This window comes from Mchenga conophoros, linkage group LG5 (genome assembly GCF_057382185.1).
Source record: "Mchenga conophoros isolate Kocher_MC1m ecotype Shallow Benthic linkage group LG5, M_conophoros_male_GT1.1, whole genome shotgun sequence".
NCBI classification, from domain to species: domain Eukaryota; kingdom Metazoa; phylum Chordata; class Actinopteri; order Cichliformes; family Cichlidae; genus Mchenga; species Mchenga conophoros.
In genome coordinates, this window is record NC_140530.1 from 586,861 (window position 1) to 607,444 (window position 20,584).

The window sequence follows — 20,584 nt, forward strand, 5'->3', positions numbered from 1 at the left end:
GTGATGGGGTGGCACCGCCCACCAGGCGTGTGAAAGAAAGAAGAAAAGAAGAAAAAACCCGGACCGGGCCGCCTGGCCACCCTTTGTGTGGGTGTCCGCTCCCCAGGCTCCGAAAGCCTTGCCAGCCCTTGTGATCGGGTGGCACCGCCCACCAGGCGTGTGAAAGAAAGAAGAAAAGAAGAAAAAACCCGGACCGGGCCGCCTGGCCACCCTTTGTGAGGGTGTCCGCTCCCCAGGCTCCGAAAGCCTTGCCAGCCCTTGTGATGGGGTGGCACCGCCCACCAGGCGTGTGAAAGAAAGAAGAAAAGAAGAAAAAACCCGGACCGGGCCGCCTGGCCACCCTTTGTGAGGGTATCCGCTCCCCAGGCTCCGAAAGCCTTGCCAGCCCTTGTGATCGGGTGGCACCGCCCACCAGGCGTGTGAAAGAAAGAAGAAAAGCAGAAAAAACCCGGACCGGGCCGCCTGGCCACCCTTTGTGCGGGTGTCCGCTCCCCAGGCTCCGAAAGCCTTGCCAGCCCTTGTGATCGGGTGGCACCGCCCACCAGGCGTGTGAAAGAAAGAAGAAAAGGAGAAAAGACCCGGACCGGGCCGCCTGGCCACCCTTTGTGTGGGTGTCCGCTCCCCAGGCTCCGAAATCCTTGCCAGCCCTTGTGATCGGGTGGCACCGCCCACCAGGCGTGTGAAAGAAAGAAGAAAAGAAGAAAAAACCCGGACCGGGCCGCCTGGCCACCCTTTGTGAGGGTGTCCGCTCCCCAGGCTCCGAAATCCTTGCCAGCCCTTGTGATGGGGTGGCACCGCCCACCAGGCGTGTGAAAGAAAGAAGAAAAGAAGAAAAAACCCGGACCGGGCCGCCTGGCCACCCTTTGTGAGGGTGTCCGCTCCCCAGGCTACGAAAGCCTTGCCAGCCCTTGTGATCGGGTGGCACCGCCCACCAGGCGTGTGAAAGAAAGAAGAAAAGAAGAGAAAACCCGGACCGGGCCGCCTGGCCACCCTTTGTGCGGGTGTCCGCTCCCCGGGCTCCGAAAGCCTTGCCAGCCCTTGTGATGGGGTGGCTACGCCCACCAGGCGTGTGAAAGAAAGAAGAAAAGAAGAAAAAACCCGGACCGGGCCGCCTGGCCACCCTTTGTGCGGGTGTCCGCTCCCCAGGCTCCGAAAGCCTTGCCAGCCCTTGTGATCGGGTGGCACCGCCGACCAGGCGTGTGAAAGAAAGAAGAAAAGAAGAAAAAACCCGGACCGGGCCGCCTGGCCACCCTTTGTGAGGGTGTCCGCTCCCCAGGCTCCGAAATCCTTGCCAGCCCTTGTGATCGGGTGGCACCGCCCACCAGGCGTGTGAAAGAAAGAAGAAAAGAAGAAAAAACCCGGACCGGGCCGCCTGGCCACCCTTTGTGCGGGTGTCCGCTCCCCAGGCTCCGAAAGCCTTGCCAGCCCTTGTGATCGGGTGGCACCGCCCACCAGGCGTGTGAAAGAAAGAAGAAAAGAAGAAAAGACCCGGACCGGGCCGCCTGGCCACCCTTTGTGTGGGTGTCCGCTCCCCAGGCTCCGAAATCCTTGCCAGCCCTTGTGATCGGGTGGCACCGCCCACCAGGCGTGTGAAAGAAAGAAGAAAAGAAGAAAAAACCCGGACCGGGCCGCCTGGCCACCCTTTGTGAGGGTGTCCGCTCCCCAGGCTCCGAAATCCTTGCCAGCCCTTGTGATCGGGTGGCACCGCCCACCAGGCGTGTGAAAGAAAGAAGAAAAGAAGAAAAAACCCGGACCGGGCCGCCTGGCCACCCTTTGTGAGGGTGTCCGCTCCCCAGGCTCCGAAAGCCTTGCCAGCCCTTGTGATCGGGTGGCACCGCCCACCAGGCGTGTGAAAGAAAGAAGAAAAGAAGAAAAAACCCGGACCGGGCCGCCTGGCCACCCTTTGTACGGGTGTCCGCTCCCCAGGCTCCGAAAGCCTTGCCAGCCCTTGTGATCGGGTGGCACCGCCCACCAGGCGTGTGAAAGAAAGAAGAAAAGAAGAAAAAACCCGGACCGGGCCGCCTGGCCACCCTTTGTGAGGGTGTCCGCTCCCCAGGCTCCGAAAGCCTTGCCAGCCCTTGTGATCGGGTGGCACCGCCCACCAGGCGTGTGAAAGAAAGAAGAAAAGAAGAAAAAACCCGGACCGGGCCGCCTGGCCACCCTTTGTGAGGGTGTCCGCTCCCCAGGCTCCGAAAGCCTTGCCAGCCCTTGTGATCGGGTGGCACCGCCCACCAGGCGTGTGAAAGAAAGAAGAAAAGAAGAAAAAACCCGGACCGGGCCGCCTGGCCACCCTTTGTGCGGGTGTCCGCTCCCCAGGCTCCGAAAGCCTTGCCAGCCCTTGTGATGGGGTGGCACCGCCCACCAGGCGTGTGAAAGAAAGAAGAAAAGAAGAAAAAACCTGGACCGGGCCGCCTGGCCACCCTTTGTGAGGGTGTCCTCTCCCCAGGCTCCGAAAGCCTTGCCAGCCCTTGTGATCGGGTGGCACCGCCCACCAGGCGTGTGAAAGAAAGAAGAAAAGAAGAAAAAACCCGGACCGGGCCGCCTGGCTACCCTTTGTGCGGGTGTCCGCTCCCCAGGCTCCGAAAGCCTTGCCAGCCCTTGTGATGGGGTGGCACCGCCCACCAGGCGTGTGAAAGAAAGAAGAAAAGAAGAAAAAACCCGGACCGGGCCGCCTGGCCACCCTTTGTGCGGGTGTCCGCTCCCCAGGCTCCGAAAGCCTTGCCAGCCCTTGTGATGGGGTGGCACCGCCCACCAGGCGTGTGAAAGAAAGAAGAAAAGAAGAAAAAACCCGGACCGGGCCGCCTGGCCACCCTTTGTGCGGGTGTCCGCTCCCCAGGCTCCGAAAGCCTTGCCAGCCCTTGTGATCGGGTGGCACCGCCCACCAGGCGTGTGAAAGAAAGAAGAAAGGAAGAAAAAACCCGGACCGGGCCGCCTGGCCACCCTTTGTGCGGGTGTCCGCTCCCCAGGCTCCGAAAGCCTTGCCAGCCCTTGTGATCGGGTGGCACCGCCCACCAGGCGTGTGAAAGAAAGAAGAAAAGAAGAAAAAACCCGGACCGGGCCGCCTGGCCACCCTTTGTGAGGGTGTCCGCTCCCCAGGCTCCGAAAGCCTTGCCAGCCCTTGTGATCGGGTGGCACCACCCACCAGGCGTGTGAAAGAAAGAAGAAAAGAAGAAAAAACCCGGACCGGGCCGCCTGGCCACCCTTTGTGCGGGTGTCCGCTCCCCAGGCTCCGAAAGCCTTGCCAGCCCTTGTGATCGGGTGGCACCGCCCACCAGGCGTGTGAAAGAAAGAAGAAAAGAAGAAAAAACCCGGACCGGGCCGCCTGGCCACCCTTTGTGTGGGTGTCCGCTCCCCAGGCTCCGAAATCCTTGCCAGCCATTGTGATCGGGTGGCACCGCCCACCAGGCGTGTGAAAGAAAGAAGAAAAGAAGAAAAAACCCAGACCGGGCCGCCTGGCCACCCTTTGTGAGGGTGTCCGCTCCCCAGGCTCCGAAAGCCTTGCCAGCCCTTGTGATGGGGTGGCACCGCCCACCAGGCGTGTGAAAGAAAGAAGAAAAGAAGAAAAAACCCGGACCGGGCCGCCTGGCCACCCTTTGTGAGGGTGTCCTCTCCCCAGGCTCCGAAAGCCTTGCCAGCCCTTGTGATCGGGTGGCACCGCCCCCCAGGCGTGTGAAAGAAAGAAGAAAAGAAGAAAAAACCCGGACCGGGCCGCCTGGCCACCCTTTGTGCGGGTGTCCGCTCCCCAGGCTCCGAAAGCCTTGCCAGCCCTTGTGATCGGGTGGCACCGCCCACCAGGCGTGTGAAAGAAAGAAGAAAAGAAGAAAAAACCCGGACCGGGCCGCCTGGCCACCCTTTGTGAGGGTGTCCGCTCCCCAGGCTCCGAAAGCCTTGCCAGCCCTTGTGATCGGGTGGCACCGCCCACCAGGCGTGTGAAAGAAAGAAGAAAAGAAGAAAAAACCCGGACCGGGCCGCCTGGCCACCCTTTGTGAGGGTGTCCGCTCCCCAGGCTCCGAAAGCCTTGCCAGCCCTTGTGATCGGGTGGCACCGCCCACCAGGCGTGTGAAAGAAAGAAGAAAAGAAGAAAAAACCCGGACCGGGCCACCTGGCCACCCTTTGTGCGGGTGTCCGCTCCCCAGGCTCCGAAAGCCTTGCCAGCCCTTGTGATCGGGTGGCACCGCCCACCAGGCGTGTGAAAGAAAGAAGAAAAGAAGAAAAAACCCGGACCGGGCCGCCTGGCCACCCTTTGTGCGGGTGTCCGATCCCCAGGCTCCGAAAGCCTTGCCAGCCCTTGTGATCGGGTGGCACCGCCCACCAGGCGTGTGAAAGAAAGAAGAAAAGAAGAAAAAACCCGGACCGGGCCGCCTGGCCACCCTTTGTGCGGGTGTCCGCTCCCCAGGCTCCGAAAGCCTTGCCAGCCCTTGTGATCGGGTGGCACCGCCCACCAGGCGTGTGAAAGAAAGAAGAAAAGAAGAAAAAACCCGGACCGGGCCGCCTGGCCACCCTTTGTGAGGGTGTCCGCTCCCCAGGCTATGAAAGCCTTGCCAGCCCTTGTGATCGGGTGGCACCGCCCACCAGGCGTGTGAAAGAAAGAAGAAAAGAAGAAAAAACCCGGACCGGGCCGCCTGGCCACCCTTTGTGAGGGTGTCCGCTCCCCAGGCTCCGAAAGCCTTGCCAGCCCTTGTGATCGGGTGGCACCGCCCACCAGGCGTGTGAAAGAAAGAAGAAAAGAAGAAAAAACCCGGACCGGGCCGCCTGGCCACCCTTTGTGCGGGTGTCCGCTCCCCAGGCTCCGAAAGCCTTGCCAGCCCTTGTGATCGGGTGGCACCGCCCACCAGGCGTGTGAAAGAAAGAAGAAAAGAAGAAAAAACCCGGACCGGGCCGCCTGGCCACCCTTTGTGAGGGTGTCCGCTCCCCAGGCTCCGAAAGCCTTGCCAGCCCTTGTGATCGGGTGGCACCGTCCACCAGGCGTGTGAAAGAAAGAAGAAAAGAAGAAAAAACCCGGACCGGGCCGCCTGGCCACCCTTTGTGCGGGTGTCCGCTCCCCAGGCTCCGAAAGCCTTGCCAGCCCTTGTGATCGGGTGGCACCGCCCACCAGGCGTGTGAAAGAAAGAAGAAAAGAAGAAAAAACCCGGACCGGGCCGCCTGGCCACCCTTTGTGCGGGTGTCCGCTCCCCAGGCTCCGAAATCCTTGCCAGCCCTTGTGATCGGGTGGCACCGCCCACCAGGCGTGTGAAAGAAAGAAGAAAAGAAGAAAAATCCGGACCGGGCCGCCTGGCCACCCTTTGTGAGGGTGTCCGCTCCCCAGGCTCCGAAAGCCTTGCCAGCCCTTGTGATCGGGTGGCACCGCCCACCAGGCGTGTGAAAGAAAGAAGAAAAGAAGAAAAAACCCGGACCGGGCCGCCTGGCCACCCTTTGTGCGGGTGTCCGCTCCCCAGGCTCCGAAAGCCTTGCCAGCCCTTGTGATGGGGTGGCACCGCCCACCAGGCGTGTGAAAGAAAGAAGAAAAGAAGAAAAAACCCGGACCAGGCCACCTGGCCACCCTTTGTGCGGGTGTCCGCTCCCCAGGCTCCGAAAGCCTTGCCAGCCCTTGTGATCGGGTGGCACCGCCCACCAGGCGTGTGAAAGAAAGAAGAAAAGAAGAAAAAACCCGGACCGGGCCGCCTGGCCACCCTTTGTGAGGGTGTCCGCTCCCCAGGCTACGAAAGCCTTGCCAGCCCTTGTGATCGGGTGGCACCGCCCACCAGGCGTGTGAAAGAAAGAAGAAAAGAAGAAAAAACCCGGACCGGGCCGCCTGGCCACCCTTTGTGAGGGTGTCCGCTCCCCAGGCTCCGAAAGCCTTGCCAGCCCTTGTGATCGGGTGGCACCGCCCACCAGGCGTGTGAAAGAAAGAAGAAAAGAAGAAAAAACCCGGACCGGGCCGCCTGGCCACCCTTTGTGAGGGTGTCCGCTCCCCAGGCTCCGAAAGCCTTGCCAGCCCTTGTGATCGGGTGGCACCGCCCACCAGGCGTGTGAAAGAAAGAAGAAAAGAAGAAAAAACCCGGACCGGGCCGCCTGGCCACCCTTTGTGAGGGTGTCCGCTCCCCAGGCTACGAAAGCCTTGCCAGCCCTTGTGATCGGGTGGCACCGCCCACCAGGCGCGTGAAAGAAAGAAGAAAAGAAGAAAAAACCCGGACCGGGCCGCCTGGCCACCCTTTGTGAGGGTGTCCGCTCCCCAGGCTCCGAAAGCCTTGCCAGCCCTTGTGATCGGGTGGCACCGCCCACCAGGCCCGTGAAAGAAAGAAGAAAAGAAGAAAAAACCCGGACCGGGCCGCCTGGCCACCCTTTGTGCGGGTGTCCGCTCCCCAGGCTCCGAAAGCCTTGCCAGCCCTTGTGATCGGGTGGCACCGCCCACCAGGCGTGTGAAAGAAAGAAGAAAAGAAGAAAAAACCCGGACCGGGCCGCCTGGCCACCCTTTGTGCGGGTGTCCGCTCCCCAGGCTCCGAAAGCCTTGCCAGCCCTTGTGATCGGGTGGCACCGCCCACCAGGCGTGTGAAAGAAAGAAGAAAAGAAGAAAAAACCCGGACCGGGCCGCCTGGCCACCCTTTGTGAGGGTGTCCGCTCCCCAGGCTACGAAAGCCTTGCCAGCCCTTGTGATCGGGTGGCACCGCCCACCAGGCGTGTGAAAGAAAGAAGAAAAGAAGAAAAAACCCGGACCGGGCCGCCTGGCCACCCTTTGTGAGGGTGTCCGCTCCCCAGTCTCCGAAAGCCTTGCCAGCCCTTGTGATCGGGTGGCACCGCCCACCAGGCGTGTGAAAGAAAGAAGAAAAGAAGAAAAAACCCGGACCGGGCCGCCTGGCCACCCTTTGTGAGGGTGTCCGCTCCCCAGGCTCCGAAAGCCTTGCCAGCCCTTGTGATCGGGTGGCACCGCCCACCAGGCGTGTGAAAGAAAGAAGAAAAGAAGAAAAAACCCGGACCGGGCCGCCTGGCCACCCTTTGTGAGGGTGTCCGCTCCCCAGGCTCCGAAAGCCTTGCCAGCCCTTGTGATCGGGTGGCACCGCCCACCAGGCGCGTGAAAGAAAGAAGAAAAGAAGAAAAAACCCGGACCGGGCCGCCTGGCCACCCTTTGTGCGGGTGTCCGCTCCCCGGGCTCCGAAAGCCTTGCCAGCCCTTGTGATCGGGTGGCACCGCCCACCAGGCGCGTGAAAGAAAGAAGAAAAGAAGAAAAAACCCGGACCGGGCCGCCTGGCCACCCTTTGTGCGGGTGTCCGCTCCCCGGGCTCCGAAAGCCTTGCCAGCCCTTGTGATCGGGTGGCACCGCCCACCAGGCGTGTGAAAGAAAGAAGAAAAGAAGAAAAAACCCGGACCGGGCCGCCTGGCCACCCTTTGTGCGGGTGTCCGCTCCCCGGGCTCCGAAAGCCTTGCCAGCCCTTGTGATGGGGTGGCACCGCCCACCAGGCGTGTGAAAGAAAGAAGAAAAGAAGAAAAAACCCGGACCGGGCCGCCTGGCCACCCTTTGTGCGGGTGTCCGCTCCCCAGGCTCCGAAAGCCTTGCCAGCCCTTGTGATCGGGTGGCACCGCCCACCAGGCGTGTGAAAGAAAGAAGAAAAGAAGAAAAAACCCGGACCGGGCCGCCTGGCCACCCTTTGTGAGGGTGTCCGCTCCCCGGGCTCCGAAAGCCTTGCCAGCCCTTGTGATCGGGTGGCACCGCCCACCAGGCGTGTGAAAGAAAGAAGAAAAGAAGAAAAAACCCGGACCGGGCCGCCTGGCCACCCTTTGTGCGGGTGTCCGCTCCCCGGGCTCCGAAAGCCTTGCCAGCCCTTGTGATCGGGTGGCACCGCCCACCAGGCGTGTGAAAGAAAGAAGAAAAGAAGAAAAAACCCGGACCGGGCCGCCTGGCCACCCTTTGTGAGGGTGTCCGCTCCCCAGGCTACGAAAGCCTTGCCAGCCCTTATGATCGGGTGGCACCGCCCACCAGGCGTGTGAAAGAAAGAAGAAAAGAAGAAAAAACCCGGACCGGGCCGCCTGGCCACCCTTTGTGAGGGTATCCGCTCCCCAGGCTCCGAAAGCCTTGCCAGCCCTTGTGATCGGGTGGCACCGCCCACCAGGCGTGTGAAAGAAAGAAGAAAAGAAGAAAAAACCCGGACCGGGCCGCCTGGCCACCCTTTGTGAGGGTGTCCGCTCCCCAGGCTCCGAAAGCCTTGCCAGCCCTTGTGATCGGGTGGCACCGCCCACCAGGCGTGTGAAAGAAAGAAGAAAAGAAGAAAAAACCCGGACCGGGCCGCCTGGCCACCCTTTGTGAGGGTGTCCGCTCCCCAGGCTCCGAAAGCCTTGCCAGCCCTTGTGATCGGGTGGCACCGCCCACCAGGCGTGTGAAAGAAAGAAGAAAAGAAGAAAAAACCCGGACCGGGCCGCCTGGCCACCCTTTGTGAGGGTGTCCGCTCCCCAGGCTCCGAAAGCCTTGCCAGCCCTTGTGATCGGGTGGCACCGCCCACCAGGCGTGTGAAAGAAAGAAGAAAAGAAGAAAAAACCCGGACCGGGCCGCCTGGCCACCCTTTGTGAGGGTGTCCGCTCCCCAGGCTACGAAAGCCTTGCCAGCCCTTGTGATCGGGTGGCACCTCCCACCAGGCGTGTGAAAGAAAGAAGAAAAGAAGAAAAAACCCGGACCGGGCCGCCTGGCCACCCTTTGTGCGGGTGTCCGCTCCCCAGGCTCCGAAAGCCTTGCCAGCCCTTGTGATTGGGTGGCACCGCCCACCAGGCGTGTGAAAGAAAGAAGAAAAGAAGAAAAAACCCGGACCGGGCCGCCTGGCCACCCTTTGTGAGGGTGTCCGCTCCCCAGGCTACGAAAGCCTTGCCAGCCCTTGTGATGGGGTGGCACCGCCCACCAGGCGTGTGAAAGAAAGAAGAAAAGAAGAAAAAACCCGGACCGGGCCGCCTGGCCACCCTTTGTGCGGGTGTCCGCTCCCCAGGCTCCGAAAGCCTTGCCAGCCCTTGTGATCGGGTGGCACCGCCCACCAGGCGTGTGAAAGAAAGAAGAAAAGAAGAAAAAACCCGGACCGGGCCGCCTGGCCACCCTTTGTGAGGGTGTCCGCTCCCCAGGCTCCGAAAGCCTTGCCAGCCCTTGTGATCGGGTGGCACCGTCCACCAGGCGTGTGAAAGAAAGAAGAAAAGAAGAAAAAACCCGGACCGGGCCGCCTGGCCACCCTTTGTGAGGGTGTCCGCTCCCCAGGCTCCGAAAGCCTTGCCAGCCCTTGTGATCGGGTGGCACCGCCCACCAGGCGTGTGAAAGAAAGAAGAAAAGAAGAAAAAACCCGGACCGGGCCGCCTGGCCACCCTTTGTGCGGGTGTCCGCTCCCCAGGCTCCGAAAGCCTTGCCAGCCCTTGTGATCGGGTGGCACCGCCCACCAGGCGTGTGAAAGAAAGAAGAAAAGAAGAAAAAACCCGGACCGGGCCGCCTGGCCACCCTTTGTGCGGGTGTCCGCTCCCCAGGCTCCGAAAGCCTTGCCAGCCCTTGTGATCGGGTGGCACCGCCCACCAGGCGTGTGAAAGAAAGAAGAAAAGAAGAAAAAACCCGGACCGGGCCGCCTGGCCACCCTTTGTGTGGTTGTCCGCTCCCCAGGCTCCGAAATCCTTGCCAGCCCTTGTGATCGGGTGGCACCGCCCACCAGGCGTGTGAAAGAAAGAAGAAAAGAAGAAAAAACCCGGACCGGGCCGCCTGGCCACCCTTTGTGAGGGTGTCCGCTCCCCAGGCTCCGAAAGCCTTGCCAGCCCTTGTGATCGGGTGGCACCGCCCACCAGGCGTGTGAAAGAAAGAAGAAAAGAAGAAAAAACCCGGACCGGGCCGCCTGGCCACCCTTTGTGCGGGTGTCCGCTCCCCAGGCTCCGAAAGCCTTGCCAGCCCTTGTGATCGGGTGGCACCGCCCACCAGGCGTGTGAAAGAAAGAAGAAAAGAAGAAAAAACCCGGACCGGGCCGCCTGGCCACCCTTTGTGAGGGTGTCCGCTCCCCAGGCTCCGAAAGCCTTGCCAGCCCTTGTGATCGGGTGGCACCGCCCACCAGGCGTGTGAAAGAAAGAAGAAAAGAAGAAAAAACCCGGACCGGGCCGCCTGGCCACCCTTTGTGAGGGTGTCCGCTCCCCAGGCTCCGAAAGCCTTGCCAGCCCTTGTGATCGGGTGGCACCGCCCACCAGGCGTGTGAAAGAAAGAAGAAAAGAAGAAAAAACCCGGACCGGGCCGCCTGGCCACCCTTTGTGAGGGTGTCCGCTCCCCAGGCTACGAAAGCCTTGCCAGCCCTTGTGATCGGGTGGCACCGCCCACCAGGCGTGTGAAAGAAAGAAGAAAAGAAGAAAAAACCCAAACCGGGCCGCCTGGCCACCCTTTGTGAGGGTGTCCGCTCCCCAGGCTCCGAAAGCCTTGCCAGCCCTTGTGATCGGGTGGCACCGCCCACCAGGCGTGTGAAAGAAAGAAGAAAAGAAGAAAAAACCCGGACCGGGCCGCCTGGCCACCCTTTGTGAGGGTGTCCGCTCCCCAGGCTCCGAAAGCCTTGCCAGCCCTTGTGATCGGGTGGCACCGCCCACCAGGCGTGTGAAAGAAAGAAGAAAAGAAGAAAAAACCCGGACCGGGCCGCCTGGCCACCCTTTGTGAGGGTGTCCGCTCCCCAGGCTCCGAAAGCCTTGCCAGCCCTTGTGATCGGGTGGCACCGCCCACCAGGCGTGTGAAAGAAAGAAGAAAAGAAGAAAAAACCCGGACCGGGCCGCCTGGCCACCCTTTGTGCGGGTGTCCGCTCCCCAGGCTCCGAAAGCCTTGCCAGCCCTTGTGATCGGGTGGCACCGCCCACCAGGCGTGTGAAAGAAAGAAGAAAAGAAGAGAAAACCCGGACCGGGCCGCCTGGCCACCCTTTGTGAGGGTGTCTGCTCCCCAGGCTCCGAAAGCCTTGCCAGCCCTTGTGATCGGGTGGCACCGCCCACCAGGCATGTGAAAGAAAGAAGAAAAGAAGAAAAAACCCGGACCGGGCCGCCTGGCCACCCTTTGTGCGGGTGTTCGCTCCCCAGGCCCCGAAATTTGTGGCTTCAGTGCACACAAATTTATATTGTTCAGTTTGCATGTTAAAAGCCTGCCAAGCACCCCAAGGCTGATTATGCTTGGTAAGAAGTCATTTATGACATAGAGCTGATTAGACCATATTAAAATTTCTGTTTGGCACAGGAGCTTTTCGTGGACACAGGTATCCAGTCTCTGTTTTGTTAGCTCAAATTTCTGTAATTTCCTTTATAAACCAAGGTTGTTGGACATGTGTCTCAGTGAATCCAGCAAAGTAACAATATCAAATTTCACATTACATATTACTGATCAACAGTAGTCTAGCTACACCAACAGCAGAAATACTGAAGTCAATACTGTAAAGTTTAACAGCAGCACAAACTATAAACTCCAAAATAACCATACAGTTGATTCACCTCCGGTACTTTAACTGGGCTGACTCTTTGTTAGGTGTGTTTAATGTGCAGAATAATTCCCAATTATATACAATTATAATATGTTAAAATGGACCTATGTACACAAGGCCATTAATAATTAACTGTACGTAGGTATTTGCTTTATGACTATCTAGACAGTGTGAAGAAGTGAAGTATTGAAATTATTTTATGTTGCATAATGACAACATGTTGCCCCTATACATTTAAGGACAAAGTTCAATGACCGCCACCTGCTGGATGGTGAGTGCAGAGGGGCGTGTAATTGTTGAGCTGGACAAAGAGAACACCTGTGCTGATGCAATGTCAGTCTTCTTTGGTTCATTCTATGTATTGAACCTGGAATACCAGGAGTCAGCGGGTGCAAGGTTTTTTGTAAGGATAAACCCTGAAGAGGGAACAAAATGTACCTCCAAGGTTGGGACAAGCAGGAAGACTGGGACCACTGTGAAGCGAAAGGTTGTTCACATTAACCCTCATGTCACAACTTTCCTCCAGTGGCTTACTGAATTTGAGTGGAGAACTTCAAATTAGGGAAATTAGTAAATTTCTTGTATAATTTAAGTGACCAATGTGTTGTTACCCATGTCTCCACAGATGATCCATGGCCCATGCTTTCTGGACATTTACACAAGACGAGCAACAATGAAGACAAGCTCTCTCGCCATCTTGCAAGACGCTGTCTCTGTCCAAAAGGTTTTTTTGAGTGCAACAGTTTTGATTTTTTTTCCTTCTTTTACCCATCCATCCATCCATTCACTTCCGCTTATCCTTTTTCAGGGTCGCGGGGGGCGCTGGAGCCTATCCCAGCTGTCATAGGGCGAAAGGCGGGGTACACCCTGGACAGGTCGCCAGTCTGTCGCAGGGCCAACACACAGGGACAGACAACCATTCACACTCACATTCACTCGCACATTCACACCTAGTGGCAATTTGGATTATCCAATTAACCTATCCCCACAAGCTGCATGTCTTTGGACGGTGGGAGGAAGCCGGAGTACCCGGAGAGAACCCACGCAAACACGGGGAGAACATGCAAACTCCACACAGAAAGACCTGATGGTGGAATTGAACTCAGGACCTTCTTGCTGTGTGGCAACAGTGCTAACCTTCTTTTACCCGTTTGTTAAAAATTATTTCAGCTACTTACACTTTAATTGTCACATGTATTGGCTCACCCTACAAATCAATGAACTCAGTCCACAAAGCAAGATCAGGGTTCAGTGCAGGTCAGTCAAGTTCCTTCACACCACACACGCTCATCCATGTCCTTGTGGACCCTGTTTTGTGCAATGATTTGGTCGTGTGAGCCAGTATTTTGGACAAAGTGTATATAAAGGCAGACGTGTGGGGCTTGATATTATATCCATTACAATTCAGTTTGTTTGTATGGTGCCAACAAAATGAATGCCAAGGCACTTCACATTGTAGGTTTGAGACCCTACAAAATATAAGTAAGGAAACCCAACACTTGAGCATGTGTTGTCTGCCATGATATGGATATGACATAATATTGTTATTGTTTGTACAACCATCTGAGAAAATAATGGATTACATGGTTTAGTAAAAACAAGTGCTTCCTCAATGAAAATATGTTTTCAGTTCTTTTCAGTTTTTGATTTTGGAAATGTGTATTTCAGCAGGGAAGAATCAGAATTGAAATAAAGTGGTGCAAAGCACATGAATTATATTTTGTGTGTGTGTGTGTGTGTGTGTGTGTGTGTGTGTGTGTGTGTGTGTGTGTGTGTGTGTGTGTGTATCCATCCATCCAACTTTTTTGGAACCCTCCAGTCTCTTACAGTATGTTACTGTTAACTGAAATTACGGTAAATTACGACCTTTTAAAAGAGTAAATGACCGCCTGTTAGGACACGGTATCCTCTAGCAGAGATGAATATTTTTGGTACTGATGATGCGTGATAACGGTAAGTTACTGGTTAATATATTGCAGTTTATTACCTTGCAGCGGGCTTACAGTGACATACCGTGAATAAACGGTAGTATACCAATTTATTAATCACAGTATGATGTTACTTTGTTGACGTAATTTACGACATAACGACATAACGGTATCTCACTGACATAACTGTCGCCAGTGAGATACCGTAAAAAAGGCTACGGTGCGTTACCATAATTTGTCCAAGAGTATTATACCACACCAGCAAAAAACGGTATCATCCTGCAGAAAGGTAAGCTACCGTAACACGGCGTCACGATATGACGCTGGCAGCAGTGACGCCAGTATGTTACCGTAAAGTGGCGATGAAAAGTCTAACGGTGCAGATACACGGAGTAATCAGAAAAGTTTAGCATGAATCTGGACATTAGATTTAAGATTTAAGTTTTAAGCTTATCAGATATCACTTGTTAGAAGCTCCTTACCGTTTGAATAAATCTCTTCTCAATCTGCTGTCCTCTTCTGCTTGCATCTTTTTTTTTTCATCTAACACTGACGTTATTTTTTCTCCGTGAAAAACACAGCAACTCATCTTATCCCGGGGTGCCAGGAAGTCGAGCTGCGGATCTCAGCAGAAAACTTTTCAAACTGATTGCAGGTTGATCCAGGTATACATTTGAAACAGGTTCTCCTCGGTGACGTGACAGTCGGAACGCATCTGCGTAACCATGGTTACAGGGGGACGCTTTGGAGCTCTGCTGCTCAGCAGCAAAATATTTCAGATCAATATGTAAATACTCCAACTCTAAAACCAAGTAAAATAAATATGCTGCATATGTGTATAGTGCGTTCATGTGTGTGTGCGCTGCGTGGTGACGTAGGCGCGTGCATGTGTGCCCCGGTCACAGCTCCTTTCAGCATGGCCGGAGGTAAGTCACTGCCACGTTGCTCTCAGCTAATTAAAGTTTGTTCAGATCCCAAGCTGCAATGTGAATACAGCCAAACCGCCGCGTTTTTGTTTGTCATTAAGAGACTCATTCGGGATAAGTTTTGTGGAGGGCGGAGTTCACTAATATACACTTATAATGAGTTTTAGCCGAGAACGCAGCTAAAATGCTAGCATGCTAAGTTAGCCTGATTGCTAGCGGCTACTCGCGGCAGTCTCTCTTTTTTTAACAGCATGCACTCTTTTTTCCTTCGTCAGGAGAGGTGTACTGGCAGTCGCGTGACACACACAGATCAGACACATATTTCTGTGTTGCAGGTATGGAGATGTTCTTATGTTTTGGAGATGCAGTCTTTCATTCATTGTTTTTATAAGTACAGTGTTGTACTGCCTGTTAGATGGCGGTTATTAATATAATTGTACTGAAGTATAATGTTTGAACTATAAGTACCAGAATATTGGGTCCTGGTTATTGAATTGTATTTATCTGACTGTTTATTTGTTTTTGAATTATTTTGTTTATTGTTCTTATAAGTTGTTTTTGATGTTTTTTTCAGTGACATATTATTTATTTTGTGCTTTTTGTTTTTGAGAGCTTAAGTTAATGTTTTAAAACAATTTGTTGTATTTGATTCATTATATTATTGTAGTGTTAATGAAGCTGCAGACACAGCTCCTTTCAACATGGCCGGAGGAGAGGTGTACTGGCAGTCGCGTGACACACACAGATCAGACACATGTTTCTGTGTTGCAGATGTGCAGTAAAGAGCCAAAGACCCAGTACTGTCTCCTGCCTCTTACTTTCACGCCAGAACACAACGCAAGAACAACAGGCGTAACACATGAACGGGTTACACATACTGAGGTGAGTTGTTGAGGATATGTCGAGCTGTTGATAAGCACGGCTGGTTTTGTGCTCTTATATACTGTTAGCCTGTTTTGCTGGCGTTAGTGAAGCTGTTTTCAACTGGATGTAACATTGTTGAACTCTGATGATTAATGAATAAACTCTCGATGTGACGATGTGAGCATGTAATTGTAACCCTGTGTTCATTTAGTCATTTGATACCATTTAATATCCAGTACATCTATTGGGTGTTTTATAACATGCCCTGGAATCATTTTAAGTTTTACAATGCCGGTGATTTACGACTCTTTCGCGACAGTCAACTGTGGCGTAAACTCTGGCGGGTCTCAGAGCTAGCTTATGTGAGCCAGCAGTGACATCTATACATGCAGTAGCCTTAAAATACTGATTATTTATTCTCCTGCTAGGTAAGAATTTGTGTTTTATACGTTTATTGTCACATTGTGCGCCATGTTATTGTTTCGGTGAAATGAATTTCTACAATGGCGGACTTAGACAAAATAGTGTTACTGTTAATTTGACTCTCTGCAGTGTTTAAATGCTTACATATACACACACAGTTACTGTCCCTCCACACGTAGGACTCAGTTCTGCTTCTATGCCCCATCTTTGTTTACTCTTTCCCACCCAACAAGTGCATAAATAAGATGTTAAAAACGTCATCATCATATCAAACATGATCGATTTGGGGGGAGTTTGTTTGGCACATGCTGACTGCATCCTAATTATAACCAGAAGAGGAGGCGAGAGCAGAGAACGAGAGTGCAGCAGTTTGGTCAAAGGAACAGGTGAAGAAGAGGTGAGCATCCAAGAGACGAGCAAGAGGACAGTTTCAAAGCAGACATTATGGCACAATAAAAGCTGTAAGAGCAGAGATTCATTCATATCTTTACTATTTTTCTTTAGCTTCTACTCCCGCTGCTTACAATAAATCTGAGATAAAGAACAAACAAGAACAACTCACATGGCATTGATTGTTTAGTTCAGTGTCACTCTGTGATTGTTTGACATTTCATATAAATGTGACTCTAAAATATAGTCAATAATATTAAAAAGCTGCTGTTACTGAGTGAAACTTGAAGGATTATGATAAACTTCAGTTCTTACTGAATCTGTAACATTGCTTTTTTTAAAATTGTTAAATGACTTTTGTGTCACTGTGCACAGTGAAAAGCTCACTTGATGTAGTGGTGAGGCCATGTTCACCACTAGATGGAGACAACCTGGCACAGGTATTTTCTATACACTAAATTTCACACTGAAAAGCCTTGGTGGGAATTGTTGTTTCATAGAAAGTAAAGGAAAACGCTCATACTCTCTCCCGCACTCGATATATGATCCATTGTTGATCTGCACGCAGCTGTTGTCACAAATGTGGCACTCGCTTACGTCACTGTCATGAGACATTCTCGCAAAAAAAAAATCACGGTTTTAGTAACGCAGTAACGCAGCGTTCCTACGGGAAAGTAACAGTAATCTAATTACCGTTTTTGCAATAGTAATCCCTTACTTTACTCGTTATTTGAAAAAAAGTAATCGGATTACAGTAACGCGTTACTGCCCATCTCTGGACGTCATCATCCCGTAAGCCAATTAGGTTGTCACTAGGGATGGGTATCGTTTAGGTTAGGTTAGCAGTGCTTAAACAATGGAAAAAAACACAAACTTTGTCCAAAAACCTCTCATGTTTAGCTGTTTTCCACTTTTTCTTTTGTCATTTTAGCTTTTTTGGCCAGGATGAAGGGAGCATCTGCCATCAAACAAGAAGACAGCTGCATGTAACTACGACGGTGTTTGCTACTTCACCTTACATGCATTAATGTAATAACGTGGTTAGCCTACTCAACGTAAATTACACACGAACAACATTAAGCTCCTCGCCCAGAGAAGAACGGCTGCTGCTGCATCATCATCCGTCATCATTTCCGCTACACTGGCAGGGCTAGGGGCCAGGACTCTCGTCTTCGGGTTCTTGGGGGATGTTGCTAACTCCGGGTCTGATAACAGGCACCACAGCCGCAGTAGATGTGCTTGGTGTGAGGTCTTGCAGCAAGCTATCAAATATGGTGCATTTCTCGGCTTTTAAAAAAACGCTATGCGTCGCCAGGTTCGTCGTCAGATTCGAGATGTTACCTCCTTTGCACAGTATCACCTTAAAGCACTTGTTGCAGGCTGCTGAGTTTGCATCTTTTGCTGTGAAATACAGCCAGACTTTGACCGCTTCGCCTTGGGCATTTTTAATCTGTAGCTCTGCTCTAAAAGAACGTACGTACCTGGGCCCGCCTACTATCCTCGGAAAGGTAAAATGATTGGCTAGAATCCAAAGTGTATGATATCTCAGGGGAAAAAAAGCACCGAAATAAAGCACCGAAATGTGCGCTGCTTTTCGGTCTGTTTACTACCGTTTATGTCAGAACCGGTACCATAACGGCACCGGATACCGGTACCCATCCCTAGTTGTCACATGACATTTGTGGACCCCGGTATTTTTTTAGTTGGACAATTTATCAGTAAAGTTTCAATCTCTGACATTACCCCTAGACTAGACCGGCTGCACCACACAGACACTGCAAACCTCATCTCTGAAGAAAAACCACAAGAACAACATCCAAAAGAAAGAAAACATACCTTAGAAACATGCCGGGTTAGAGGAGACGGCAGCACTGCAGAGGTGAGGACAGGCATCTGTTTGAAATAGACAAAACAGTAAACATAGTCATACAGACTCAGAGACGCTTTCCATCCAATCTGTCTAAGTTTGAGCTGTTTTACAGTGAAGAATGGGCAAATAATTCAGTCTCTAGATGTGCAAAGCTGGTAGAGACGTACTCCAAAAGACCTGCAGGTGTAACTGGAGCAAAATGTGGCTCTATGAAGAGCAGGGGGTGAATAGAAAAGAATGACACACTTTTCCAAATTTCATTTGCTTAGAATTTTGACAACCATGTATTATTTTCATGCCACTTCACAATTATGTGCTACTTTGTGTTAATCTACCATTGAAACTGTCAATAAAAACATCTTTTGTTTGTGGTTGTAAGGTGACAAAATGTGCACAAGTTCAAGGACTATGAATGCTATTTCAAGGGACTGTAATGTTAAATCACCCCCCATGCACACATCAGTGCACATGCATGTACACATATGCAGAGTTACATTATCAAAGAAGCTAAAAAAACAAGCTCTGCTTTAACTTTTAACTAAAAAAAAGACTGCAAACTTTAGGAACAATATGGAATGAGTGATAATGTCATCATTCCATGAATTGAAAAAATTTGTTTCACCTTAAATCTTTTTTTCTTTTCTTAATTGCAAAAACTGTAAATTTGGCTCAAGGGGACCTGAAAGCCAGGAGACAATTTATTGACTTTGCCCACAATCTTGTGAAGAAAAAGATTTCCATTAAATATTAATAGAGCAAAATCTCTCTCTCTTAAGTATTTGCACCTAACCACGTCCTAACCTAGCAGTCATATACAGCTATTAATTAATCCTGCATTTTTTTGTCAAAGACATTTCTCACCATGAAATTACCCGATTCAAAACATGAACACTGTTAGCCTTTGCAGTAATTTCCATAGCTTAGTACTGCAAAATCAACAGTAAAAAACTCTAAAGGATGTTAGCAGTTTAGTACTGTAATTTGCATGTAATTGTGGGAAAATTCCATGAGATTACACTATTTTTACGGTAACTCACCGTACTCATGGAAACAGCTGTAAAATACAGCAAATGTAACAATTGGTGATGTTACTGAGATTATACTATTACACCATCCGGATTTCTGTTGTTTTCTACTGTAGATCTAAGAGTAATTACTTAAATCCTCATTCAGTTGTTTTTATTTGTTTGCTTCTTTTTTCTTGCTTTGTTTGTTGGGTTTTTTCCTTCCTGGTCTGAGGGATAGGGGTTCTAAGTGTTGTGGGTAGGGGATAAACTGCTGGAAGCAACTATAAGACATGTGAGTGTGTCATTAATCTGTATTCTGATATTTCAGTTTTAACAGTCACTGTGAAACTTGCTTGTTTGGCGTTTGACAATTCTGCGTGTATTTGCTTTTCTTTGTTGCTTCAACTCAAAAATATCTTTGAGAAAAAAAAATCCTCATTCAGAGTGTATTACTATAAAATGTGATTCACTGTGAAAGCAGTATAACATATAAACTACAATATACAGCATAATTTTTAACTTAAGGAGTAAGTTGCAGCCACACTAAAATTTAATTCCTTGAACTGAATGGAACCTCATATATTAATAAATGCATTTGTTTAGTCAAACAATGTGAAACATTAGTAATACTATTAATTAATAGTATACTTGTAAGGTTAGTATTGTGATAGAGTCGAGTATATTTAATTATACTCTTGTAGACATTATGACATTATGCTAGTACAATTATGGTGAACAAAAAGTACATCTAAAAGTTAATTTCAAGAATACTGTTATGTACTAAAACGGGGGCCAATATAGTCCCAAGAAGCATTATTAGTATACGTACTAGGTAAGATATACTTGGGAAATATAATTGAAGTATACTTATTTTTGTATGGCCAGCAACAAAAACTAATGGCTACATTTAGAGTAATGTTTAAAAATGACTTCATTTAGCAGGATGTTGCTTTTTTTCTCTTCTTATTCTTTCTTATACTGGACCTTCATTTGTTTTGTATAAGGTGGTACTTTTTAAGACACCTCTGCCTAACTACAGTGAACTGACCTAATAATATGCTCTGGTCGTCATTTTACACAAGGAGTCACATCCATGAAACCTACACCACTAACCAGCATCAGTCCTACAACTTCACTCTCAAAATTAATAAATTCTGGGACAAGCAGAAACTGTATTTTTAGCGGTGCATTTTGTTGCAGGCCAGACTGCTATTAAATGCTCTCCTAAAGAAATAATTCCTTTGTAGCACCACTTCGTCTTGGTTCAGAAGAGATGTCCTGATATACGTGATTGTTAGGTATTTTAGTACCATGGGAGCATTTACTGGATATTGTTTTATAGTGACATTATGCAGGAAAACTCTGTCATTCAATAAGGCCCCTTTGTTTTAGTTATTGTTCTCTTTGACCCAAGAATTGATGTGTGAGAATCACAGGCTGGTACAAGGTTGAAATACCACAGAGATCACTCCCTCAGCTACATTAGTTTCTTAATCTTTTAGGAGACGCCTGTTGAAGGCCAGATGGTTTGTTTCAGAATTCACTAATGAAAGAACTCTTTATTTCGTGCCTTGAAAATATGTCGCTGAGATAATCACAATTGTAGCTGAACTGATACACTATACAAAGGATGCTTCTTCACCCAAGGGCAGAAAGACGCTCCCTTATCTTGGTCTGTACTGGTTTAAACTGAGAATCTGCTGACTCATGAATTTGTCCCTCTATATAAACTGTTGTACTTGTGAATAAAGTTGAG

At 51.2% G+C, this 20,584-nt stretch overlaps 1 long non-coding RNA gene across 1 annotated transcript; it reads left to right on the plus strand.

The window, feature by feature from the left end:
• Positions 1–13,864: 13,864 nt before the first annotated feature.
• Positions 13,865–19,533, plus strand: LOC146573517 (uncharacterized). Its single transcript, XR_014892375.1, has 4 exons — positions 13,865–15,156; positions 15,895–16,022; positions 16,327–16,391; positions 16,883–19,533. It is a non-coding gene; the product is annotated as an uncharacterized LOC146573517 (long non-coding RNA).
• Positions 19,534–20,584: the final 1,051 nt, after the last annotated feature.